The following is a 25763-nucleotide window of genomic DNA, read 5'->3' as shown; positions in this document are numbered from 1 at the left end:
TTAAATTGCTAAATTGGGAATTGTATTTCAACCCAGAACAAGAAATGTGCTTGAACGGACACTAAATAAATCGCCCAGCTACAGCACTAACGACAGATTTAGCTGGATATAAATTTGAGGCCTAGTATTTAGGCGCTGGGTGACAGGTATGGGTTTACTGACAGAATTAGACTTGGAAATGCACAGTAGCGGGTGTGTGAAGTTATTCTGAATGTCCCTATGTGCACCTTCAATATGATCTACCCTTTTAGGGATAGATTTCAAATAGCTCTGATACAGCAGAAACCACTCAATTTTTAAATTGCTAAATTGGGAATTGTATTTCAACCCAGAACAAGAAATGTGCTTGAACGGACACTAACTAACTCGCCCAGCTACAGCAGTAACGACAGATTTAGCTGGATATGAATCTGAGGCCTAGTATTTAGGCGCTGGGTGACAGGTATAGGTTTACTGACAGAATTAGACTGGGATATGGCCAAAAAATAACCACACTATTGATGGTTAAATGCACTTGGTGTGACAGCTTGACAAACCACACTACTGAGGGTTAAATGCACTTGGTGACAGGCGCAGCTTGCCCCTGATGTAGTATATGGCCAAAAAATAAACAGACTATTGCTGGTTAAATGCACTTGGTGTGACAGCTTCACCCTGATGTAGGATTTAGCCAAAAAACAACCACACCATTGAGGGTTAAATGCACTTGGTGACAGCTTGCCCCTGATGTAGTATATGGCCAAAAAATAAACAGACTATTGCTGGTTAAATGCACTTGGTGTGACAGCTTCACCATGATGTAGGATTTAGCCAAAAAACAACCACACCATTGAGGGTTAAATGCACTTGGTGACAGGCGCAGCTTGCCCCTGATGTAGTATATGGCCAAAAAATAACCAGACTATTGCTGGTTAAATGCACTTGGTGTGACAGCTTCACCCTGATGTAGGAATTAGCCAAAAAACAACCACACCATTGAGGGTTAAATGCACTTGGTCGCAGCTTGTGCCAGCACACCACAAGACACAAAATGGCCGCCGATCACCCCAGTAAAAAGTGACTGACAAACGGTCTGGGCAGCCTAAAAACAGTGAGCAATTGAATTTCAGCAGCTCAATGATGCACAGCTGCAGATCGATCGATTAATCAAGTCCTTTGGAGGAGTTAATCTGCCTAATCTCGCCCTATTGTCGCAGCCGCAACCTCTCCCTATGCTAATCAGAGCAGAGTGACGGGCGGCGCTATGTGACTCCAGCTTAAATAGAGGCTGGGTCACATGGTGCTCTAGCCAATCACAGCCATGCCAATAGTAGGCATGGCTGTGATGGCCTCTTGGGGCAAGTAGTATGACGCTTGTTGATTGGCTGCTTTGCAGCCTTTCAAAAAGCGCCAAGAAAGCGACGAACACCGAACCCGAACCCGGACTTTTACGAAAATGTCCGGGTTCGGGTCCGTGTCACGGACACCCCAAAATTCGGTACGGACCCGAACTATACAGTCCGGGTTCGCTCATCCCTAATCAGCAGTCCTTCTCGTCAAAACTGTCATTGAAGAACTTGAAGAAGTACGAAATGAAGAAGGCGAGCCTACAGGATCCGTACCATCTTCCACAATAGGAAAGGTTTGGGTGGATGCAATGGACTTGTGCATTAAATGTGGAATAGAAACTCCTGACTCTGAAGATGAACCACCTCGCAAACAAAGATATCGCAGACCACCTTTGAGGTTAAGGGACCACATCATAATGGAAACAGTGGGTCAACGAACACAACTGAGCAAAAAAGATGATTTTATACAGCATTTTGTCTATGTTGTTCTTGACAAAATAATATCAGAATTAAAATCACGTTTTTCCAGGGATTCCTTGCATGTAATGGAAGGCATTCAGGCACTTAACCCAAAAGCGGATTGTTTTTTGCATTTACAAAAGTTGGCCTCAATGGCAAAATTCTATGGCTGTAATTTGGAGTATTTAGAAACGGAACTCAAACAGGCTCTTGTGACTTTGAAGAGGAAAGAAGAATCCGATGGCATAAAAGTTAACACTGTCCTGGAGTTCACAAACTTTCTGCAACCTTATGCTGTTCCCTTCTTTGAATTGTACAGACTGTGTAAAATTGCATGCGTTTTGCCAGTTAGCAGTTCATCTTGTGAGATAAGTTTTTCAGCTCTGAAACTGATCAAATCCTATTTGCGTACCACAATGACGGAGGAAAGGCTGTCAGATCTTGCCACACTAGCAATTGAGTTTAGGCTTGCAGACAAGATAAACATGGATCAAGTAGTTGACAGATTTGCTTCAATGCATAAAAATTCTCGTATGCATCTCTATTAAAGAAAAGTCTAATCCAGGGCAGCACACCTTAGTATATAAGGAGGAGTGCCAACGGTTCAGTAAAAGGTCAATTGCTGAAGAATTTCAAAATCTAGATCTAGACCAATACGATTTGGAAAGTGAGTTGAATGAAAGAATTTTTCTGGTTTGCCAATTTTGACCTAGATTATTCAATTCTCCTACCAGTTCTCCTAGCTGAATTGCAGTTAAATTATTAGCAGAATTGAAAAATCTAGGTAAAAATTGCTGAAATAGAAAATTACTCACATTCTGCTCACTTAACCAATTGTATATATTGATCTAGATTTTTAAATTCTCCTGCTATTCACCTTTTAGTGTGGGTTCACACTAGCGTTAGGGCTTCCGTAATGCCTTTCCGTTATAACATGGTTATAACGGAACATAACGGAATCCATAAAATGGAGGACGGTTCCGTTCTTCTGCCCATAGACTTGTATTATGACAGAATGCAAAACGTAAGCCTTTAAAAGGCATTCAGTTTGGTTTCCGTCATAATAGAATTCTGTGGGAATCAAAAAAGATCCATCTGGTTCCTGTTATGCAACAAGACAGAAAACAAAGTCCTGTCGACAGGACTTTGTTTTCCGTCTTGCATAACGGCACCCAGACGGATCCGTTAGGCTCTCTCATAGACTTCTATTAGGACAGAGCAAAAATGAATGCCTCTTAAAGGCTTCAGTGCTTAAAGGAGGAGTGCCAACGGTTCAGTAAAGGGCCAAAAGTGCCAACGGTTCAGTAAAAGGTCAATTGCTGAAGAATTTCTAGATCTAGACCAATACGATTTGGAAAGTGAGTTGAATGAAAGAATTTTTCTGGTTTGCCAATTTTGACCTAGATTATTCAATTCTCCTACCAGTTCTCCTAGCTGAATTGCAGTTAAATTATTAGCAGAATTGAAAAATCTAGGTAAAAATAGCTGAAATAGAAAATTTCTCACATTCTGCTCACTTAACCAATTGTATATATTGATCTAGACTTTTAAATTCTCCTGCTATTCACCTTTTAGTGTGGGTTCACACTAGCGTTAGGGCTTCCGTAATGCCTTTCCGTTATAACATGGTTATAACGGAACATAACGGAATCCATAAAATGGAGGACGGTTCCGTTCTTCTGCCCATAGACTTGTATTATGACAGAATGCAAAACGTAAGCCTTTAAAAGGCATTCAGTTTGGTTTCCGTCATAATAGAATTCTGTGGGAATCAAAAAAGATCCATCTGGTTCCTGTTTTGCAACAAGACAGAAAACAAAGTCCTGTCGACAGGACTTTGTTTTCCGTCTTGCATAACGGCACCCAGACGGATCCGTTAGGCTTTCTCATAGACTTCTATTAGGACAGAGCAAAAAGGAATGCCTCTTAAAGGCTTCCGTTTTGCATTCCATCTAGCCATTCCGTTATATTCTGTTTGAAACAAAATGGCATAATGCAAATGTCAATCCACTCTTAGGAATAGATTGTTTCTGAATACTCAAGCCTACTGAGTAATAAAGGAAACTCTTGAAAGCTTGTCTTTTAAGTATTTGGTTTAATACAATAAAAAAAGCTATCTCTGCATACCGCAATACTCTCGTATTTTGTTGTCTTATTTATACTTAGTATTTTTCAGTAGTATGATTAGCTGGTGAAAATTATTAGTGCCCCCCCCCATTTTTGACTGTGTATCTTCTGTGCCCCCCCTATATATTGATTCTAGAGTCGCCACTGGTTGAGCGAACCAATGAGTGCCATGTATGGCTGCAAAGCCGGCAGCGGGCGAGGCGTCTGTGTGGACCACAGGGGAATTACTGGATGCCACTGGAATGAACAGGGAAACCCCATTCCATTGGGAGAGGAAGTTGTCCCACAACAGTAAGTCAGCGATTGCGTTCTGGTCCAGCTGGACTGGGCTGTCCTGGCAGGGTGCTTGTGGGAGGAGTGCCAGGAGACTTGAAATGAAGGACCTGCCCTGCGGCATGATTCGCATAGCAAAATTCAGCATGCCAAGGAGTGACTGAAGATCTGCCCTGGTAGTCACCCTCACTTGCGCTAGTCTGTGAACGACAGACTTGATTCTGGCCAGCTTATCCAGAGGAAGACTAGCCTTCATGTCCACTGTGTTCAAGCAAATGCCTAAAAAGGTGATCTCTGTGCTAGGTCCCTCCACCTTGTGTGGGGCCAATGGAACTTTGAGGTCTGAAAAAGCCGTGCGCAGGACCTGTAGATCTTGAGGTAAATGATCTGGGGATCCTACCAGGAGAAAGTCATCCAGGTAGTGGATGACATGATTTACCCTGAAGGTGTTGGTCAAAACCCAATGCAGCGCGCTGGCCAGCTGGTCGAACAACCAGGGGCTGGACGTTGACCTGAAGGTCAGTTTGCTGGCGAAATAATAAGCACCCTGCCATTTCATGCCATGTCACTGCCATAACTCAGGATGGATGGGTAGTAACTTGAAGGCATCGGTGATGTCCGCTTTTGACAGTCAGGTGCCCTTGCCTAATTTGATTATGACCTGTATTGCCTCATCTATTGATGCATATCTCATGGAGAACTCCTCGGATGGAATCAATGAGTTCAAGCTTGGTATGTGTAAAGAATGTGGGGCGGACAAATCATAGATTAGGTGTTTTCTATTGTTGAACTTGCCAGTCACAATACCTACTGGATTGACTCTCCAGCATGCTAAGGGAGGTTGGTTGAACGGCCCTATTAAGTACCCCCGGTCTAGTTCGCTGTGGATTAACTGAGTTACCGCTTCTGGGTCTCTGGCTGCCGACTGCAAATTATCACATTCGAATGTGGTTTGAGGGAGAGCGAGAAGCCCTGTGTGGTAACCGCGTGTCAAGCCGTGGATGACAAACTGCACCCAGGCCGGGTGTGGATGCTCAGCCAAGAACAATGCCAGCAGATCCACGTCAATCACGCTTAGTCACGCCGGGCCTTGATTCTTTTGAGGGCATGCTGTGCGTGGATGGGCCCTAAAACAGATCGCACACAGATGTAGCAACCTGCACTGATTGTAATGACAAATGGCATAATTGTAATTGTTGCATATCTGGATTTGACCAAGGTATTTTATGGGAAGACCTAGCTTGTCAACCCCGGATGCTGGTTTGATGTTTGATGGACCTGGGGCAGAATAAGGTTGTGCTGGATCTGCTACGTGGCCCGTATTGGAACACCAACCCGTAGTGTGGGAGTATGAGTTGCAGATCGTGCACGTCGGGGCTTTTAGCCCTGCAAAATGGCGGCAGAATAATTCCGTGTCTATGTTGGACCAATCCAGAACGTGCTGGCACTGTATCAGGGCAGCTGCTGCTTTGGCTGAGAATGATCGGTGGTAGTCGAAGAATGCTGTGCCGCCATATTTATATCCTAATTCCACCACCTTGTACATGTACAAGTCTAGCTCGGCCCTCCTATGCGGGTTGGCTGTGCAAATGACGTCCCGGTATAAACTAAATGCTAGGACAAATTCCGTGACGTTCAGTTTCCTGTTAAGCCTAGCATCTTTAGACTTCAGGATGACCGAAACCTCCCCACATGCAATGGTTCTATTGTCCGGGGCCTCATGTGTAGCAATGAGCAGGGACGCCAGGTTGACGTCTTTGCCCTCCAATATGTCCTGCCTGATATTGCCCGGAATGAAATGGGATGGGGCGATTGTGGGAAACTGGGATGACCCACCAGAAGCACTGGATTGCCCTGCCGCAGGTTCCGCGGGTGTTGGTGCCGTTAATGCTGCCGCCGCAGACCTGGCTTCCACCGATTCCATTCTGGCCTGTAGGTCTGTCATGGATGACGCCATGCTGTTGATCACGGCGTGTAGTTGGGTGAGTGAAGTCTGAATGGTTCCCATGGATACCTCGTCCTGGCTCACGGGTGATACGTCTGACATCAGAAGACGATACAACTCTGCTTTTCTTGCCGATGCTGGAAAGGGGATGCCCCTTCGGCGCAGCTCGGCGGACAACTTCGGGATGGTCCAGGAACGTAAAGAAGGTCCCACGCTTCGCTCCAACTGGGTGTCCCCACTATCCCGCGAAGCGGAAGAGCCTCCAGGCTTGAATTCTTGCGACATCTTCCTACTGGTCATTAATTGAGAGCCATTAGTACCCCGGGCCTGTGTCTGTAGTCGTGACAGATTTGACCAGGCGGCACCTGTGATGTGACCATGACTGAGAGGACGTCCTGGTACGTGTGCCTGTGGTCGTGACAGGACTTTGTGCTGATGTGAGGACGTGTGGATGAGCAGGTGGTGTGCCTGTAGGCGTGACAGTACTTTACCCGGCCTGTGGACGGGAAAGACGTGTATGCCAAGACTGCCTGTGGTCGTGACAGGACTTTATAGCGAGTCTGTGGACGTGACAGACGTTGGAACACGAACACCTGGCAGGGTTTTTTTTTTTTTTTTTTTTCTTTATCGAATGCCTGTAGTCGTGACAGGTTTTTTTCATTTTTTTTTTTTCTTTCTTTTTTCGAATGCCTGTAGTCGTGACAGGATTGTATAGCAAGTCTGAAGACGTGACAGACGCGTTTGAATGCCCGTGGTCGTGACAGGACTTATGTGAGTCTGAGGTTGTGACAGACTTTTTTTTTTTTTTTTCTGGATGGTGCGTGGGGCACCCTTCCACCGTTGGCTTAGTGCCATGGATGTCTGACTGCTTGTGGCTGAGTCGGAAACTGATACGTACCTTATCTGCCGTTTATTTGCCTAAGGTGCCACGGAACGTGACACGAACTGTGGAAACATAAAACATTTTTTATTTTATTTTTTTCTCCATGAACCTAGCAGATTAACTCTGCCCCCCACCGCCCAGAACCACTGATGACAGGAACAGGCCGATGGAGCGCACCCCTGCCTGCTGCCTCTGTGCATGGCCGTGGTAATTTAAATATGACCTGTTTGTGCGAGAGGCGTGAACAGACCGGATGAGTGGATGTGTGTGTACCCAGCGAACGGGGTGTTGCCTGGAGCCTAACGCCGCTATGAAAAATGGGAGGGGGGGGGATGGTAGGAGAGGTCGAGCCTGATGGAACACGCAAAAAACACCTGGCCCTAGGGGTGCCATGTGAGTGAGCCCCAGTGCAACAATGTGGAATGACTATTTCCGCGGTTGCGATATCCCCCTTTGTATGTACCACCGCAGGTGTTAATCCTTTTTTTTTTTTTTTTCAGTCACCCTGTCATGGCTCATGAATGTTAGAGTTGGCCTGGCCAGAACCTTTTTTTTTTTTTCTCTCTTTTTTTTTTTTTTTAAACCACAGGTGACCATCATTGCATATAAGCATAACATGTTGATGCAACCTCCTAAAGAACATGAACATTGCTGGCGAACATGGTTGATTGTGGCCGACAAAAGGCAGTTTATTGTACCAGTGTATGTAATGCCAGTTCCCTGGCCTGCCGCCGAACCCCCGACTGCCGCGCTAGTGGCCACCAGGTGGCGCTGTGCGGTGCGAGTCCCGCCGGCTGAGCGGTGCGGCCGGGGACTGTAGCTTGAACTGCGCATCCGCCACCGCCGCCCGAGCAGACTGGAGCCGCAACCTGCCGGTTTCTGCCACCCCACCTACCGCATCCAGCAACCGCCCACAGCCCCTGTCTTATTTGAAGTCGCAATGCTGCGACCAGCCCACGCTGCCCGACCTGTGGAAAGACGACCCGGAAGTGCTCTGCCTCTGCCTCAAATGACGACCCCAGACGTGCCAGCAAACGTACAGCAGGCCTTTTAACCCTATGTGGCCCCGCCTCCCCCAGCACAAACACAGCAATGAATATCATTGCTTAACACTTATTTTGTGCACTTATTATTATTATTATTTATTATTAAAGCGCCATTCATTCTATAGCGTTGTACATGTGATAAGAGGGGCACATACATAATACAGACAATTGCACTAATCATAAACAAGATGAGTTACAAACTGGTACAGAAGGAGAGAGAGCCCTGCCCGTGAGGGCTTACAATCGACATGGTATGGGAGAAGGACACAGGAGGTGCGGGTTAAGTTGGTCATGGCGGTATAGAGGCAGCAGGGTCACTGGTTGTAGGCTTGTCTGAAGAGGTGGGTTTTCAGGTTTCTTTTGAAGGATTCCACTGTAGGTGAGAGTCTGATATGTTGGGGTAGCGAGTTCCAGAGTATGGGGGATGCACAGGAGAAATCTTGGAGTCGATTGTGGGAAGAGGCGATAAGAGGAGAGGAGAGAAGGAGGTCTTGTGAAGATTAGAGATGTCGCAAACATAAAATGTTCTGTTCGCGAACGGCGAACGCGAATTTCTGCAAATGTTCGCAAACGGGCAAACCGCCATTGACTTCAATAGGCAGGCGAATTTTAAAACCCACAGGGACTCTTTCTAGCCACAGTAGTGATGGAAAAGTTGTTTCAAGGGGACTAACACCTGGACTGTGGCATGCCGGAGGGGGATCCATGGCAAAACTCCCATGGAAAATGACATAGTTGACGCAGAGTTGGATTTTAATCCATAAAGGGCATAAATCACCTAACAATCCTAAATTTTTTTAACAACGTAGTTTAAAACATCCAGTGTGTAGAGATGTCGCGAACATAAAATTTTCCGTTCGCGAACGGCGAATGCGAATTTCTACAAATGTTCGCGAACGTGCGAACCGGGCGAACCTCCATTGACTTCTATAGGCAAGCGAATTTTAAAACCCACAGGGAATCTTTCTGGCCACAATAGTGATGGAAAAGTTGTTTCAAGGGGACTAACACCTGGACTGTGGCATGCCGGAGGGGGATCCATGGCAAAACTCCCATGGAAAATTACATAGTTGACGCAGAGTTGGATTTTAATCCATAAAGGGCATAAATCACCTAACAATCCAATTTTTTTTTGAACAACGTGGTTTAAAACATCCAGTGTGTGTATACGATCAGGTATGATGTTGTATCGATCAGGTAGTGTAAGGGTTACGCCCGCTTCACAGACATTGACAGACCAAACTCCCCTTTTAATGCACCGCAAACAACCACAAACAGTCCATTTGCCCAACCGCAAACTTTACATTTGCACAAGGTTGGATACCAAGCTAGCCATGTCCCGTTGATGTCATTGAAGGTTACTTCCTCCACCCAGCCACGTACAACACCAAGGGTCCCGGAAAGGTGAATTGAATTGATTTTTCGAATGGGGAGATTGTTAAAAAAACGCTGGCTCCCTCCCCTTTGTTTGAATCCACGGTCACTGCGTCTGTGCCGTGCAATTTACTGTTCCACCCGATATGAGTGCTATTTTCTATAGTTCTCTCTTCTCATCAGTTTAATCCCTGTTATGTCCCCAATCTGGGGTCCATTTATTAAATGGATTTTTCGAACGGGGAGATGGTTAAAAAAACGCTGGCTCCCTCCCCTTTGTTTGAATTCACACCACGGTCACTGCGTCTGCGCCGTGCAATTTACTGTCCCACCCGATATGAGTGGTATTTTCTGTAGTACTATTCTCATCAGTTTAATCCCTGTTACGTCCCATATCAGGGTCGGATTGCCTTTTGTGAAAAAAAATTTAGGCCGGGTACCATCGACTGCCTTCACAGTGACAGACCAAACTCTGATACACCAAACTGAATTGATTTTAGGAACCGGGAGATGGAAAAAGCAGCTTGGTCGGTCCTCTTACTCCCAAGTTGGGGCACTGCGTGTGCACGGAGCAATGTGCTGTGACACCCTATATGAGTGGTGTCTTAACTAGTACTATTCCTATCCGGGGACGTGTGTCGAATTGATTAACCATTGTCGAATTAACGAACCATTACGACATCCTGGAATAATTTAGTTCTGAGCTTTGTACTTGATTTGTATTGGAATTGTTGGGGATTTTTTAAATTTTCTGCATTATTTCTAATAAACTATTAAGAGACTTTATTATGATTTTTTTATTTTATGTATTAAAAACCCACCCATACAACTTAAAAAAATAAAATAAATAATTTACGTTTTTTCTATGAAAAAACATCCAGCCGTCCTGATCACTTTTGATCTGATCATAATGAAGCAACGGCCTTATCATCTGGGGTGTGGCAACATTGCCAACACACTCATAAGAGGTGATGATCGCTTCATTGTGATACGCAAGGCCCTTGACCACAACAAGGTAACGATCACGAAAGGGGAATTGACACCTGTATGTGCCTTTTTTTTGTTTTGTTTTTGCAGCCACAGTGCAGCACCAGAGGCCAGAGAAATTAGGCATGTACACATGCCTGAAAAACAATGTTATTGTTGCAGCCGCTGTTGTAGCAGCGGCCGGAAAAATTGATGTTTTCAAGGCAGAAAGGTGACTAAAACATTGCGGCTTGAACCCTAGTTGGTGGCGGAGAATTCACGAAAGTCATCCGGTATGCAGACATTAAATACAGCAGCGTGGGGACCATTTTGAGGCCAAGGCATGTCAAGCCTTTTGTTAGTTAAACGTATCCCCACTGTCAGTCCCTTCGGGATCCATGCCTCATTCATCTTAATGAAGGTGAGGTAATCAACACTTTTTTGACCGAGGCGACTTATTTTGTCAGTGACAATGCCTCCTGCTGCACTGAAGGTCCTTTCTGACAGGACACTTGAAGCGGGGCAGGCCAGAAGTTCTATCGCAAACTGGGATAGCTCAGGCCAGGTCAAGCCTGCACACCCAGTAGTCAAGGGGTTCATCGCTCCTCAGAGTGTCGATATCTGCAGTTAAGGCGAGGTAGTCTGCCACCTGTCGGTCGAGTCGTTCTCTAAGGCTGGATCCCGAAGGGCTGTGGCGATGTGTAGGATGGAAAAAGCTCTGCATGTCCTCCATCAACAACACATCTGTAAAGCATCCTGTCCTTGCCGCCGTGGTCGTGGTAGAGGATTACTTTCACCTCTTCCCCAGTTAGATTCCCGTTGTGCTGTGACATCCCCCTTATAAGCTGTGTAAAGCATATTTTTTAGTTTGGTTTTGAACTGCTGCATCCTTTCTGACTTCCGGTATTTTGGTAACATTTCCGCCACTTTCTGCTTATACCGGGGGTCTAGTAGCGTGGCCACCCAGTACAGGTCGTTCTCCTTCATCCTTTTTATACGAGGGTCCCTCAACAGACATGACAGCATGAAAGACCCCATTTGCACAAGGTTGGATGCCGAGCTACTCATTTCCCGTTCCTCCTCCTCACTGATGTCATTGACGGTCTGTTCTTCCCCCCAGCCACGTACAAGACTAGTGATGAGCGGCAGGTGCCATATTCGATTTCGACGAAATTCGCGAATATTCGATAGAATATTCGTTTTATATTAGTCGAAATCGAATATTCGTCATTATTCTTGTTATCGCGATTAATATGCGATTTAAATAATCGCGTATTGCGATTTTTAACTTAATGGGGTTACTCTCCTATTAAATAGCAATGCGATTAATTCAAGTTATAATAATCGAATTTCGATTTTAACTTAGCACTGCTATATTCCATATTCGTTAATTCTAGCCTAATATGGAATATAGCAGTGCTCAGTAAAAAAAAATACAAAAAAATAAATAAATCGAAATTCGATTATTTTAACTTGAATTTATCGAATAGCGATTTAAACTTGGACCTGGTTTACTATGGTTGGCTTGGTAGAATTAGCGAATATGACGAATATATTCGTTATATACCACAAAACGAATATAGCGAATGTATTCGTCATATTCCACAAAACGAAGATAACAAAGTATTCTCCATCTTCGTTTCAGCTACCTATTCATCAACTTCGCTAATTCTAGCAATCATATAGGAATGTTTACTATAGAGACAGCTAAGTTTATTTCGCTATGCGATTATATTACTTTGCTTTTTTTTTTTATAAATAGAATAATTATAATAATTATCAGGTATTATTAAATTATTCTATTTATTAAAAAAAAAAAAGCATTAACATAATCGCATAGCGAATTAAACTTAGCTGTCTCTATAGTAAACATTCCTATATGATTGCTAGAATTAGCGAAGTTGATGAATAGGTAGCTAAAACGAAGATGGAGAATACTTTGTTATCTTCGTTGTGTGGAATATGACGAATACATTCGCTATATTCGTTTTGTGGTATATGACGAATATATTCGTCATATTCGCTATTTCTACCAAGCCAACCATAGTAAACCTGGTCAAGTTGAAATCGCCATGCGATTAATATAACTCGAAGGAATCGCATGGCGATTTCAACTTGACCTGCTATGGAATATGGAATACTCCATATTAGGATAGAATTAACGAATATGGAATACAAGTTACAATCGCATTACACGATAATGACAACTACGTAATTATCGAGTAAGGCGATTTATCTTTGTATGTATAATCATGCTGCACAAAAGTTAGCTTAACACCATAATAAAGTTACAATCGCATTACGCGATAATGACAACTACGTAATTATCGAGTAAGGCGATTTATCTTTGTATGTATAATCATGCTGCACAAAAGTTAGCTTAACACCATAATAAAGTTACAATCGCATTACGCGATAATGACAACTACGTAATTATCGAGTAAGGCGATTTATCTTTGTATGTATAATCATGCTGCACAAAAGTTAGCTTAACACCATAATAAAGTTACAATCGCATTACGCGATAATGACAACTACGTAATTATCGAGTAAGGCGATTTATCTTTGTATGCATAATCATGCTGCACAAAAGTTAGCTTAACACCATAATAAAGTTACAATCGCATTACGCGATAATGACAACTACGTAATTATCGAGTAAGGCGATTTATCTTTGTATGCATAATCATGCTGCACAAAAGTTAGCTAACACCATAATAAAGTTACAATCGCATTACGCGATAATGACAACTACGTAATTATCGAGTAAGGCGATTTATCTTTGTATGCATAATCATGCTGCACAAAAGTTAGCTTAACACCATAATAAAGTTACAATCGCATTACGCGATAATGACAACTACGTAATTATCGAGTAAGGCGATTTCTTTTTTCTTTTTCCGATATCGAGTATAGCGTTTTGAATCTTTCAATCATAAAATTCTCTTTACATACAATTTATTAAACAGTGTTGGATATAGTTGGTATACTAGACATGCGTTAAAATAAGCTAAAATGTCAAAAGAAAAATAAATGGCGGGAGATTTACCTCAGCACTGGGCATGAAAATCGAAATGCGATTTTAAATTAACGATAAAATCGCAATTTTTTTTTCTTCAAACTGACAGAGTAGAATCGTCAACCCTCCCCTCTCCTACCTTGAATAGCCAATGGGAATGGCCTGTCACACCTTAGCAACATCCATAGCAACCAATCGGTTAGTAGCCTGCCCCTTCACTATATAAATCAAGACACCGCCCGGTTGCCATTTTGTGGGTTTAGTTGTTGCAGTGAGAGGAGCTTGAGCGTTTGTTAATTGAATTGTGCATTGATCTAAATTATAGTTTATTAGATAGATAGGGATTAGGGAATTGATTAATTAGATAGTTTGCAGGGTGCAGGGTAGTTCAGAAAGTTAGTTAGTTTAGGCAGTGTTAGGGCTCAGTTTATTATATAAAGTTCAGTGTAGAGTAGGGACTAGTTAGTTTGATTTGATTAAATAGATAGTATTTTCAGTATCAATTAGCTTAGTTATTAGGGTTTAGTGTTAGGATCAATTATATTACTTACAGATAGAGTTAGGGTTTAGATTAACTTCTGATATATTAGCTTAGTGTAGGGTCTTAGTTTAGTGTCCTTCCGTCTAAATTTGTAGTTTGTTCGTTTTGTCTTAGTCCGTCCGTTCGTCCGTCCGTCCGTCTTTGTGTTTGTTCCGTTGTAGTTAGTTAGTAGAAGAAAAAACAAAAAACAAAAAAAAGTTTTACTGTTAATTGTGTTCGTTTTGTCTTAGTCCATCCGTCCGTCCGTCTTTGTTTTGTGTTAGTTCCGTTGTAGTTAGGAGAAAAAAAAACAAAAAACCAAAAAAAGTTTGACTGTTACTTGTGTTCATTTTGTCTTAGTCCGTCCGTCCGTCTTTGTGTTTGTTCCGTTGTAGTTAGTTAGTAGAAAAAAAAAAAAAAAAAGTTTGACTGTTAATTAGGTTCGTTTTGTCTTAGTCCGTCCGTCCGTCTTTGTGTTTGTTCCGTTGTAGTTAGTTAGGAGAGAAAAAAACAAAAAAACAAAAAAAATTTGACTGTTGTGTTTATTTTGTCTTAGTCCGTCTGTCCATCCGTCCTTCCGTCTTTTTGTTTGTTCCGTTAAGGAGAAAAAAAATGAGCCACAAAGGTGAGGCACGCAGCCAGAGCAGTAGGGGCAGGCGAAGGAACGCCGCTGGACAGCAGCCAGCAGTCAGTGGAGCACGCCTGATCCCAGATTTTTTTGGGCATTGCAGCCGCCCAATTGGTTCGGACGAGGCGGATGCAATTGTGGCATATGTGGCACAATCCAGCGCCACCGATTCATCCGCCCAGGCTCGCAGCAGGAGCAGCAGCATCAGCAGCGATGGGGCAACTCCTCCTCCTGCTTCACCACCCCCCAGTCCTCAAGATGCTACCCTGCTCCTGTTTAGCGAGAGTGAGAGGGACATCTTGGGGGACTTAATGCAGGAGGGTGATCTTCAATTCAGTCCACCTGATTGTCAGGACCTTATGGAAGGGATAGAGGAGGAGGAGGGGGTACCTCCTGTGAGTACCCTAGTCACATCCCTTCCAACTGGTGCGGGTGGGGTCAGCCACACTACTCCCGCACCTAGTCAGACTCAGGTGTCAGTGAGGGGACAGCAGAGCCATGGCAGGGGCTCCATGTTTGCTGGTCCTCTCGGTCCATCACATGGGGGCCTTGAGTCTGAGGAGGAGGGTCACACAGAGTGTGTGCCACCTCCTTCGTCACGTGATACCAGCACTGACGAAGGTAGGCAGGCCAGGCAAATGGTGCGCCAGGTCACCAGGGAGCCCAGTGTCAGGGGCTCCACTGGTAAGAGCGGCAGGCAGCAGCAGCCAGCTCCTACTGTGCGCACCGAGCCTGAACAGGCGCAGGTATCCTCCGCCCCATCTGACCAGAGGTTGGGGCGGAAGTCGCCTGTTTGGGCCTATTTCACCCTGGCAGCAGATGATGTCACAATTGGCATCTGTCAGCTATGCCATGCCAGGGTGAGGAGATGGAGGTGTTTGGCTCGGCTGGGTACCAGTCCCCTGACCCAGCACCTTAGAGTCAATCACTGGCGGGAGTGGGAAAAGATGCGTGGTGGTCGTAGCAGCAGCGCCACCACCAGTGTGCAGGGGACAGGACCTCCTGCCACTGTTCAGTATCAGCAGCAACCGCAGACTCAGTCCCACTCCACCCCTCCCTCTCCTAGAGGTATTGGTACCGGCAGCCATACCTCTGCCTCCACTGCACCCTCCTCCAAGTCCTCCTCCTCTGCCGTCCGGCGCCAGCCCTCAATTGCTGAGGCTTTGGAACGCACCGCGCCCTACACCCCCGGGGACAGACGTGTGCGTTCTCTCAATGGGCTCCTGGCAAGGGTTATTGCCCAACATCTGCTGCCCTTCAACCTTGTGGATAGCAATCCATTCAGGCAGATGTTGGTGCAGGCCCAACCTAGATGGCGTGTCCCCAGCCGCCATTTCTTCGCCAGGACCGCTGTCCCTGCCCTCCACCAGCATGTGGTGCAGAATGTCTCCCTGTCGCTGGATCATGCTGTCAGCGACAGGGTGCATCTGACCATGGATGCCTGGACCAGCAGGCATGGGCAGGGGCGCTACATTAGTTTTACCGCCCATTGGGTGTCCCTCCGAGGCGCCGGGGAGGGAACAGCGGCATCAGACTTTGTGGTGCCGCCACGGGGTGTCCAGGGTGGAAACACTAGCCTTCCTCAAGCCACTGTCTCCACAGCTGCTGAGCCCCCCAGCAAGCGTCCCCGTAGCTACGCAAGTGTGGGGCACGTCCGCTGCCAGGCCGTGCTCCAGCTTGTTAGCTTAGGGGAACGGAGACACACAGGACCTGATGTTCTATCAGCACTACAGGATCAGGTCCAGAAGTGGCTGACACCCTGAAGGCTCCAGGCAGGTATGGTTGTCTGTGACAACGGCAGCAACCTCCTCGCCGCCCTCCATGCTGGCAGTCTGACACACGTCCCCTGCATGGCACATGTCCTCAACCTGGTTGTCCAGAAATACCTACGGACATTTCCAGGGTTGAGTGACATTGTGCAACGTGTCCGTCGGATTGCCAGCCACTTCCGACGCTCCCCAACTGCCTCCGTGTCCCTGTCCAGACTGCAGCGGGACAACAGCCTGCCCCCTCACAGGCTGCTTGTCGACAGCGTGACGCGGTGGAACTCCACCCTCCACATGCTGGAGAGGTTGTGGGAGCAGAGAAGGGTGGTGAGGGAATACCTGCTTGACCTAGGCACTCCAGGGCCAACCAACCCACTTCCATACATCACTAATGTGGAGTGGGGGCAGATACAGCAGGTCTGCCATGTGTTGGCCCCATTCGAGCAGGCGACCAAGATGGTCAGCGGGGAGCATGTCGGCCTCAATGACGTGCTCCCCTTAGTGTTCCTGCTGGACAGGACACTAGATCGCCTGCTCGAGGCTGGGGAGAGTGCCTTGGTGGAGCAAGATGAGGCGGCCTTGCTCCACCAGGACCAGGCCCAGGACGACTGTGGAGGAGGAGGAAGACATTCACGACGTCCAGGAGTCTGTGCCTGGTCAGGAGGGAGAGACGGTGTTGGGGGCACCGTTAGTCCGGGGGTGGGGCAGCAGCAACAGGGACCACCATGAACAGCAGCTTGAGGACCAGGATGTCATGGTCCCTGGCAGCCATGATGAGGCACAGCGAGCTGTCCTGTTCCCTATGGCTGCCCACATGCTACGCTGCCTTGGGAGGGACCCCCGGATCAGGAAACTGAAGGAGAGTGATGATTTCTGGTTGGCCACCCTTTTAGACCCTAGATGCAAGGGGAAGCTGGAGCAGTTCATCCCAGCCAGCCGGAGACAGGCCCGGATGGAAAAACTGCGGGCCTGTCTCATCAAACGGCTGGAGGAGGCTAACCCGTGGCCTCAGGCTCCAGCTCTCCCCGCCCATCTCACCCAGCCAACGGCTGGTCCCAGCAGCACCAGCCGAGTTGGTGACCTTATGGGTGAGATGAGGCAGTTCTACCAGTCTGCGCGACCCAGTAGCAGCAGCAGCAGCAGCAGTCACCACCAGCGGCTGGCCCGCATGGTGGCTGACTACATGGGGTCAGTCGGTGCTTCTGACAGCATGAGCACCGACGACCCCATGGAGTACTGGGTCGCCAGGCTGGACACCTGCCGTGAGCTCGCTCAGTATGCGCTGGAGCTACTGTGTTGCCCCCCCTCCAGCGTACTGTCTGAGCGGACCTTCAGCGCGGCAGGTGGGGTGGTCACGGACAAGAGGACCTGTCTGTCCACTGACTCCGTGGACAGACTCACCTTCATCAAGATGAATGAGTCCTGGATCGGCAGTGACTTCTTGGCCCCCGCTGTCGGTTCAGGCCGTTGAGAGGTCCCTTGTCCATCACTCTCCTTTTCTCTCCCTCCCAAAATCCGTTGTTTTTTAATCTTTTTAACTTATTTATTGATATTTTTAATTATTTATTAAATTATTTATTTATATTTAAATATGAATTGAATTATTAATGAATTAAACTGAATTTCTTTTTGATCAATTTAGTTATTAATTTATTGATTCTTTATTTTATTTTATATTTATTAAATATATATTTATATATGATTTTGCATATATTTTAAAAAAAATCTGACATTATTTATTCTCTTAATTTATTTTTTTAAGTAATTACTGTGCATGCCCACACAGCACACAATCTGACCTCACTAGTCTACGCCAGGTTTCCTGATCAAGGCACATGGAAGATGCAGCAGAACACTGTGTTTTCACTTACAACGACATCATGTGTTTTCTTGAAGCCAGGGGGCTGTGGAAGTGTCGGTGTTTAGCAGCGGCTCTTTCGTTCCTCCTCATGTCTGTGAGGAGGAATGTGTCCCGACGCTCCACCTACCCATACACGATCAGTAATGCACACATGCTAGTCTACATCCAACTGCTACACCCATCCCTCATGTGCCTGTGTGAGCACCGAAGGCAGTGATGAGTCAAGTTTCATCGGCCGGAGTCTGGAAGCGTTCCGTCATGATCCGACGGGGGAAACGCAAACTCCATTTGGCGATGATGCAGCGTTGTTCCAAAGCTGATGGAAGTGTCCACATTGGGGCTTCCACCAGTGAGCAACCTGCATGATCTCTTGCCGGTCATAGGGCATAATGATCCATTTTAAGAGGCTATTTTGAACAAACGTGGTATTGATGTCAGGCGCAAAGGGTGCATACTTCAGCATGGCACAGCGGATCGCCACCACTGTCATCCAGCACAGTGCATTTTTCATTCTGTTAAGAGGGCAACAAATGTTCTTCAGTTACATAGAACTGACACTAAGCTGTTTGTGCATAACGATTAGCAGCTTGGCTACTTTTACATGGGCGTCGCAGATATGGTCCGAATGCGTCGCGTGAGCTTTCATGTAAAATTATGTGATCTTCCAAGCAAAGTTAATGACTTTTATCTGCGATTGTGCTAAGTCATTTATTTATTTTCCACGGTGGTTCAATGCGTTGTGATGCGCTTTTCACGCCTCAGTTAAAAATATTCAGATTTATTTAGAACATATCTTAACAACCATCATTGAAAAACGTGCCCACACCTGCTTGAGGATGCGATGCATTTTTCACCCAACCCCATTAACTTCTATGGGCCGTGTCTTGCTTTAAAAATGCTGGATAAAAAACAAGCTGCATTTTTTAAGCAACGCACAACTGATGCGTGAAAAATAAAAGCTCATGTACACAGACCCATAAAAAATAATGGCTCATGATTCAGTGCGTGTGCTATGCGTTCACATAACGCATTCCTACCGCGTGTTTAAATCGCCCGTGAGAAAGAAATTGATTTTTTATCTAATTTCATAAAATAGTATTCTTTCAGGATTTATATAAATGTACATTAATACGGTCCTCTAAAATGCGGTTGTACGGAGGAGTAAAAAAATCACCACTTAAATAGATCATATGTGGTAGCTAAATATATAGATGTTGTCTATAATGCAATATTAATATATCTATCTCACCCATTTCAGCACAGAAGCAATCAAATTTTCTAATAGTGCTGATATCAGCATTCTATTGGTCCTTATTACTGCACATAGATATAGAATGTAAACCAATAATAATTTTTAATTATATAAAATACTTAATTAAACCGTAACCGTGATTAATAAAGCACAAACAGTTTATGTAATTGAAGAACACATGTTTCCCTCTAAACCGCTTGAAAAATGCACTGTGCTGGATGACAGTGTTGGCGATCCGCTGTGCCATGCTGAAGTATGCACCCTTTGCGCCTGACATCAATACCACGTTTGTTCAAAATAGCCTCTTAAAATGGATCATTATGCCCTATGACCGGCAAGAGATCATGCAGGTTGCTCACTGGTGGAAGCCCCAATGTGGACACTTCCATCAGCTTTGGAACAACGCTGCATCATCGCCAAATGGAGTTTGCGTTTCCCCCGTCGGATCATGACGGAGCGCTTCCAGACTCCGGCCGATGAAACTTGACTTATCACTGCCTTCGGTGCTCACACAGGCACATGAGGGATGGGTGTAGCAGTTGGATGTAGACTAGCGTGTGTGCAATACTGATCGTGTATGGGTGGGTGGAGCGTCGGGACACATTCCTCCTCACAGACATGAGGAGGAACGAAAGAGCCGCTGCTAAACACCGACACTTCCACAGCCCCCTGGCTTCAAGAAAACACATGATGTCGTTGTAACGGATAAAAAAAATTTCCGCTGCACTTTCCATGTGCATGATATGTAAAATGAGATATCTTGTTCTATATGTACATGTTAATTCCTTTATATATTTACATACATTTTATACATATCTATAATGTATGTAATTAATCTCAATATGTCTCAGTGGATGTATGTTGTTGCCTGGGTCTGGTGGGGGCCCATTCCCGGGATCACACCGCTGCTGCCCACACATTGCCTGCTGATGCCCGTCCTGCGCAGTTAGGCTGAGATATTTATAGGCCTTATACTGCAATCCTACTTCTACCTGCTGTTAATGCTGCTGTTGATCGACCTCACGTTGAATTGTCTGTATGACTTTTAAAACAAAGTTTGCTGCTGATGCCCGTCCGGCGCAGTTAGGCCGAGATATTTATAGGCCTTATACTGCAATCCTACTTCTACCTGCTGTTAATGCTGCTGCTGATCCACCTCACGTTGAATTGTCTGTATGACTTTTAAAACAAATTTTGCTGCTGATGCCCGTCCTGCGCAGTTAGGCCGAGATATTTATAGGCCTTATACTGCAATCCTACTTCTACCTGCTGTTAATGCTGCTGTTGATCGACCTCACGTTGAATTGTCTGTATGACTTTTAAAACAAAGTTTGCTGCTGATGCCCGTCCGGCGCAGTTAGGCCCAGATATTTATAGGCCTTATACTGCAATCCTACTTCTACCTGCTGTTAATGCTGCTGCTGATCCACCTCACGTTGAATTGTCTGTATGACTTTTAAAACAAATTTTGCTGCTGATGCCCGTCCGGCGCAGTTAGGCCGAGATATTTATAGGCCTTATACTGCAATCCTACTTCTACCTGCTGTTAATGCTGCTGTTGATCGACCTCACGTTGAATTGTCTGTATGACTTTTAAAACAAAGTTTGCTGCTGATGCCCGTCCGGCGCAGTTAGGCCGAGATATTTATAGGCCTTATACTGCAATCCTACTTCTACCTGCTGTTAATGCTGCTGCTGATCCACCTCACGTTGAATTGTCTGTATGACTTTTAAAACAAAGTTTGCTGCTGATGCCCGTCCGGCGCAGTTAGGCCGAGATATTTATAGGCCTTATACTGCAATCCTACTTCGACCTGCTGTTAATGCTGATGCTGATCCACCTCACGTTGAATTGTCTGTATGACTTTTAAAACAAAGTTTGCTGCTGATGCCCGTCCTGCGCAGTTAGGCCGAGATATTTATAGGCCTTATACTGCAATCCAACTTCTACCTACTGATGCTGCAGTGTGTCTTGGTGCTGTTAACTTAGTTGTAGAACTTTGACCAATAAAGTTAATCTTATAGTGCCATTGCCTGTATTTAATCTGAATATTTAGTCCTATGTATGTGTAGAACTTACACTATAGCGTTGACATTTATAAGATTTTGTGTTTATGTATCCTGCCTGCGTAGTTGTGTGAAAAAATTTGCAGTGCTTTTAGTGAAGAGTTATCATTTATAAGCTGATGCCTGTCATGACAGTGCTGGGTTACGCAGATCGAAGGGTAGCCCTTGTTCTGTAGCTTTAGTATTTAAATTCTACTGTCTGACATTATTCTGCTAAATTATGATTGATCCTTGTATTACATTACAAAAAAATTACTTGTTTAAGCAGTCTGTCAAGATTGTTTGGAGACAACCAGCATGGACCACTTATTTTCAATTGTAGTTACTCTAGTATATAGTATTGCATTTCTCAGAAATTGGTGTTCATATTTGCTATTCTGACATGTGATATGCTCATTATGTATAATCAATGATTAAGATAATATTAAAAAAATAAATATTTATTTTAAGTGTTAATAATCAACATTCACAATTTTTTTTAATTTGATTTAATTTTTTATTTTAGTTTGTTATTTTAAAAAATTGTGTTTGGGTGAGCCTAGTTGTGGTTGTCACTGTAAAAGGTGGGGACTGCACCTGGACTTCCATTGTCAGCAGTTGTTGTGCAGTTAAAACTGTACAGGACTGATTGATAAACACAAAAAAAGTTTATTATTTTATTATTTATATTTATTTTATAAAAGGATCGAGGTTCAAACATGGTGTCGTCAGTCATCCTGGGAGGGATGTCTGACTTCCGTGTTGGCCTCTCTCTACATGGTTTTGTGTGACTGGCGTCATACGCAGCCGTGTGGTAATCCGGTTTTGTGAATGTAGAATTATTGGCACATTTTGATGTAGCTATACACATTATTAATTTCGTTAAAGAATATATGTAATGAAAATTATCACCTGATTATTATAGAAATCATGTCAACATTTTTTGAGGGATTGCACTAAATTCATCCCGGTTTTCTTTTGTTAATGAGGTTGAAATGCTCCAACAATGAAATTTGCGTAATCACTTAAAAAATTTCTAATCCATGCTGGTTTTTTCTTCTAACAATATATTTTTTTTTTTGTTTGAAAATTAAAAAAAAATTTATGACATAAATGTCATTTTTAAATGACATGAAAAAAATAAATGCACATACAGTTTTAGTAGTTATTAATTAACACACTGTATTAATTTCTATTTTAAAATAATTTATTATTATACTATTTGATATATTGATAAATTAATAATTTAGCGGAATTTTGTTCACACACGTAGTAATATATTTTTTTGGTCAAATAATAATAATTTTGAAATGTAATTAGTACTTTGCACTATTACGTTTTTGCACTACTTGACTACTGTGCAAAACTTCTGAAAAAAAATTGCTTACAGTTCATTAAAGAAACAATTTTAAAATTAAATTTTATTTTTTGGTTTATACAAGATAACTTTGGCCTAAAAAGGTATATTATATAAAATATATAATATCCCAGATGCGCTTATGAAATGTGGTCATGAAATAGAAAAGCGGAAGGGGCTGTCAGTTGAAACTTGTTATCAGGAGAACCATTAAGAGTGGATAGATACTACTGTATATTAACCCTGCTTGGAGTGAATTCAAATCCTCCAAAATAAAACAACATGTGTAGTTTAACAGAGAAATCAAAGTTAGGAATGCAACTGGTTTATTAGTTTTGGCTTGAGCAAAATCTGCCTGTGGTGAAGACTAAACTGACACCTGTGTGTGGACAGTGAATAATTTATGAAATACACTCAAAAATATTTTGACTCCATGATGGTGGTGGTAAAAACATTGTCGTCATCCTACTCCTCGACTTCCTCCAGTGACTATGAGGGTAATGAAGGTGGTTGGTGAGAGGGTACAGCTTCACCTCTTATCCACATCTGGTGGGCTAGAGTCTGAAATATGGCCCAATGGTACCGCCTGCTCTTGTTCCTCCACACAGAAATTAGACTCCAACACATTTTTTAATGGAGTTCTGAAAAGGAACTTATAAAGAATAAATTGCTTCAAAATAACAGATAATGTTTTTTTTTTTTAATGTTAAAGCATAACCAATTTTTACGTCAAAAAATTATTATATGATGGGTTCTGGATAGAATAATTATTATATCAATGTTTTATTGTGCTTGTTTCGGATTAAAAACAAATTACAAAACAAGGGTTAAAGATATTTTAAAATAGACTAACTTAATATCTCAATTAAGGTAATTTTTTTTGGGGGGGGAAGGTACTATTGCTGTTACTGACTGGATGATTTAAATTTAGAAATAAATAAATATACATTTTATTTGGAAATAGGTTAAATAATATATCTTTAACGATGTGAGTGTATATGTAGAAATAAATAAATATATATATTTACTCTAGAAGAAGGACCATGATTCGCGCTGGTATATTTCATTTTTATTTAATTATTTCATGTTTCAATGGGTCATTAAATGAAATAAACAGTATACTAATAATGGCGAAAAGGCTAATTTTCTATAATTTGACAAAGATGGCCCATATCTTTGACTGTGCAATTGTTATGAAAAATCCTGTGCTTGTGCTGGGTCCCACATGGATTTATGAGGAACAATTACACGCCACCCCTCTGCCTTACAGGAGACCGTCACCACATTTATCATGTGAGTGAGGCCCCAGCATTTTCATATCTAGGTTCTATCTCCTATCCTCAATACAGGCATGTCTCATTATGCTAATCCTCCCTACCAGCTCTCGGCATGTCTGAGTTGTAAATTAACCAGGCATAAAGGTAGGGTTAATAAGCATGTCTTTAGTTTGGGTGCCTAAGAATAGCAACAGGAGACATACAGTCTGAGGTTTCCTTATGAAGCTGCATGAGGTGTGAGGTGATCTCAGCAGATGTTTATTAGGGTCTGTTGTCTTCAGAGGCTACAGGTGCGGTCATATGAACGTCCTGCTTCCTGGCTTAATATTCTTAATATTCTTATTTTACATTAACAGCCTGATTATACTCCTCAAAATATTTATGATTCAGATCCGGATAGGGACATGACATTGCTTAAGACCTAACTCATAGCATATCGCTGTGTGGTTGTGCCATCATCCGTCATATGACTGAATATTTCAGGAGCTGAAAACAGGTCAAAAGTTGAGATCAGTGCTTATTGCAACCGGGGATAGGACCAGCGAGTTTGTATTAACTGATAAGACAACAGTTGTGTTGCTGTTAGGCTTGTATTGGCTATCATACTGTAATTTATTTGTGTATGTCTCGGGATAGTACGTCCGAGAGAGCATAGAACACCACAACAATTCTTTCCTGTTAGCAATGAATCTGTGTTCAAAGTTTCATTGAAATCAATTGTTGTTTTTTTGGAGTTTTTGAGGCACAGACATACATATGGTACATTTGATATATATATATATATATATATATATATATATATATATATATATGTAAAATGAATTATTTGCTACGTTTCTAACCATGTAGAAAGTAAACATTTTGAGACGAATATAAATAAATACTTTCATAAGAGAACATGTACATTACTGAGTGTTGGCATTGTACCGGGACATTATTTTGTTCGGATCGACAAGATCCATTGACATGGTCCAGCATATGGTTGGAAAAATTATTCACTATGACTATTTTCTTGTGCCGGTGGTCATGTGTGTGCCACAATTCAAACAGAATACTGCGGACTGTGGCGCTCATAGCAGCACGCGTGACAGGACCAGGTCCAATCATAGACATTGTACAACATGTATACATGTAATGCCAAAAAAATGTAATACAAGTATTAGTAATTAATGTGATCATGTCACCAAAATAAGCCAAAAATGAGTTCTATTAATGTAAAATGTTTGATTTTAGGTTACTGTTAGAATATTTCATTGAATTTAAAATGTATGTTTGTGGTGTATGAGGAATGGTGTATTAGCCATCTGAGGAGAGGTGTACCTGTCTAGTGAATTGACGGTACGGTATGGGGTGCACAGCTGGTTCGCCTCCACGTGGTGCACCCTGGGTAACGCTAAATGAACCAGCAAATACTGAAATACTGGAGGTCGATCATTACTTCTCCTAAACTGTGTATGTGTGTTTGAGTGTGAGTGAGGTGGGGGGGGGGGGTGAGTTGATGGAGGCGGGTTTAAGGTGGTGAAGGGTTTAAGGGGGGATGTGGGGTTGGTGTGGGTTTTATAGCGTGGGATATATAGTGTGTAGCACGTAATTAAAGGTGAGATGTGCATATGAGAGATATTTGTCTGCTCTCCAT

Source organism: Bufo gargarizans, chromosome 1 (genome assembly GCF_014858855.1).
Source record: "Bufo gargarizans isolate SCDJY-AF-19 chromosome 1, ASM1485885v1, whole genome shotgun sequence".
Taxonomy (NCBI): domain Eukaryota; kingdom Metazoa; phylum Chordata; class Amphibia; order Anura; family Bufonidae; genus Bufo; species Bufo gargarizans.
Note: the sequence above shows the minus strand (reverse complement) of the source record.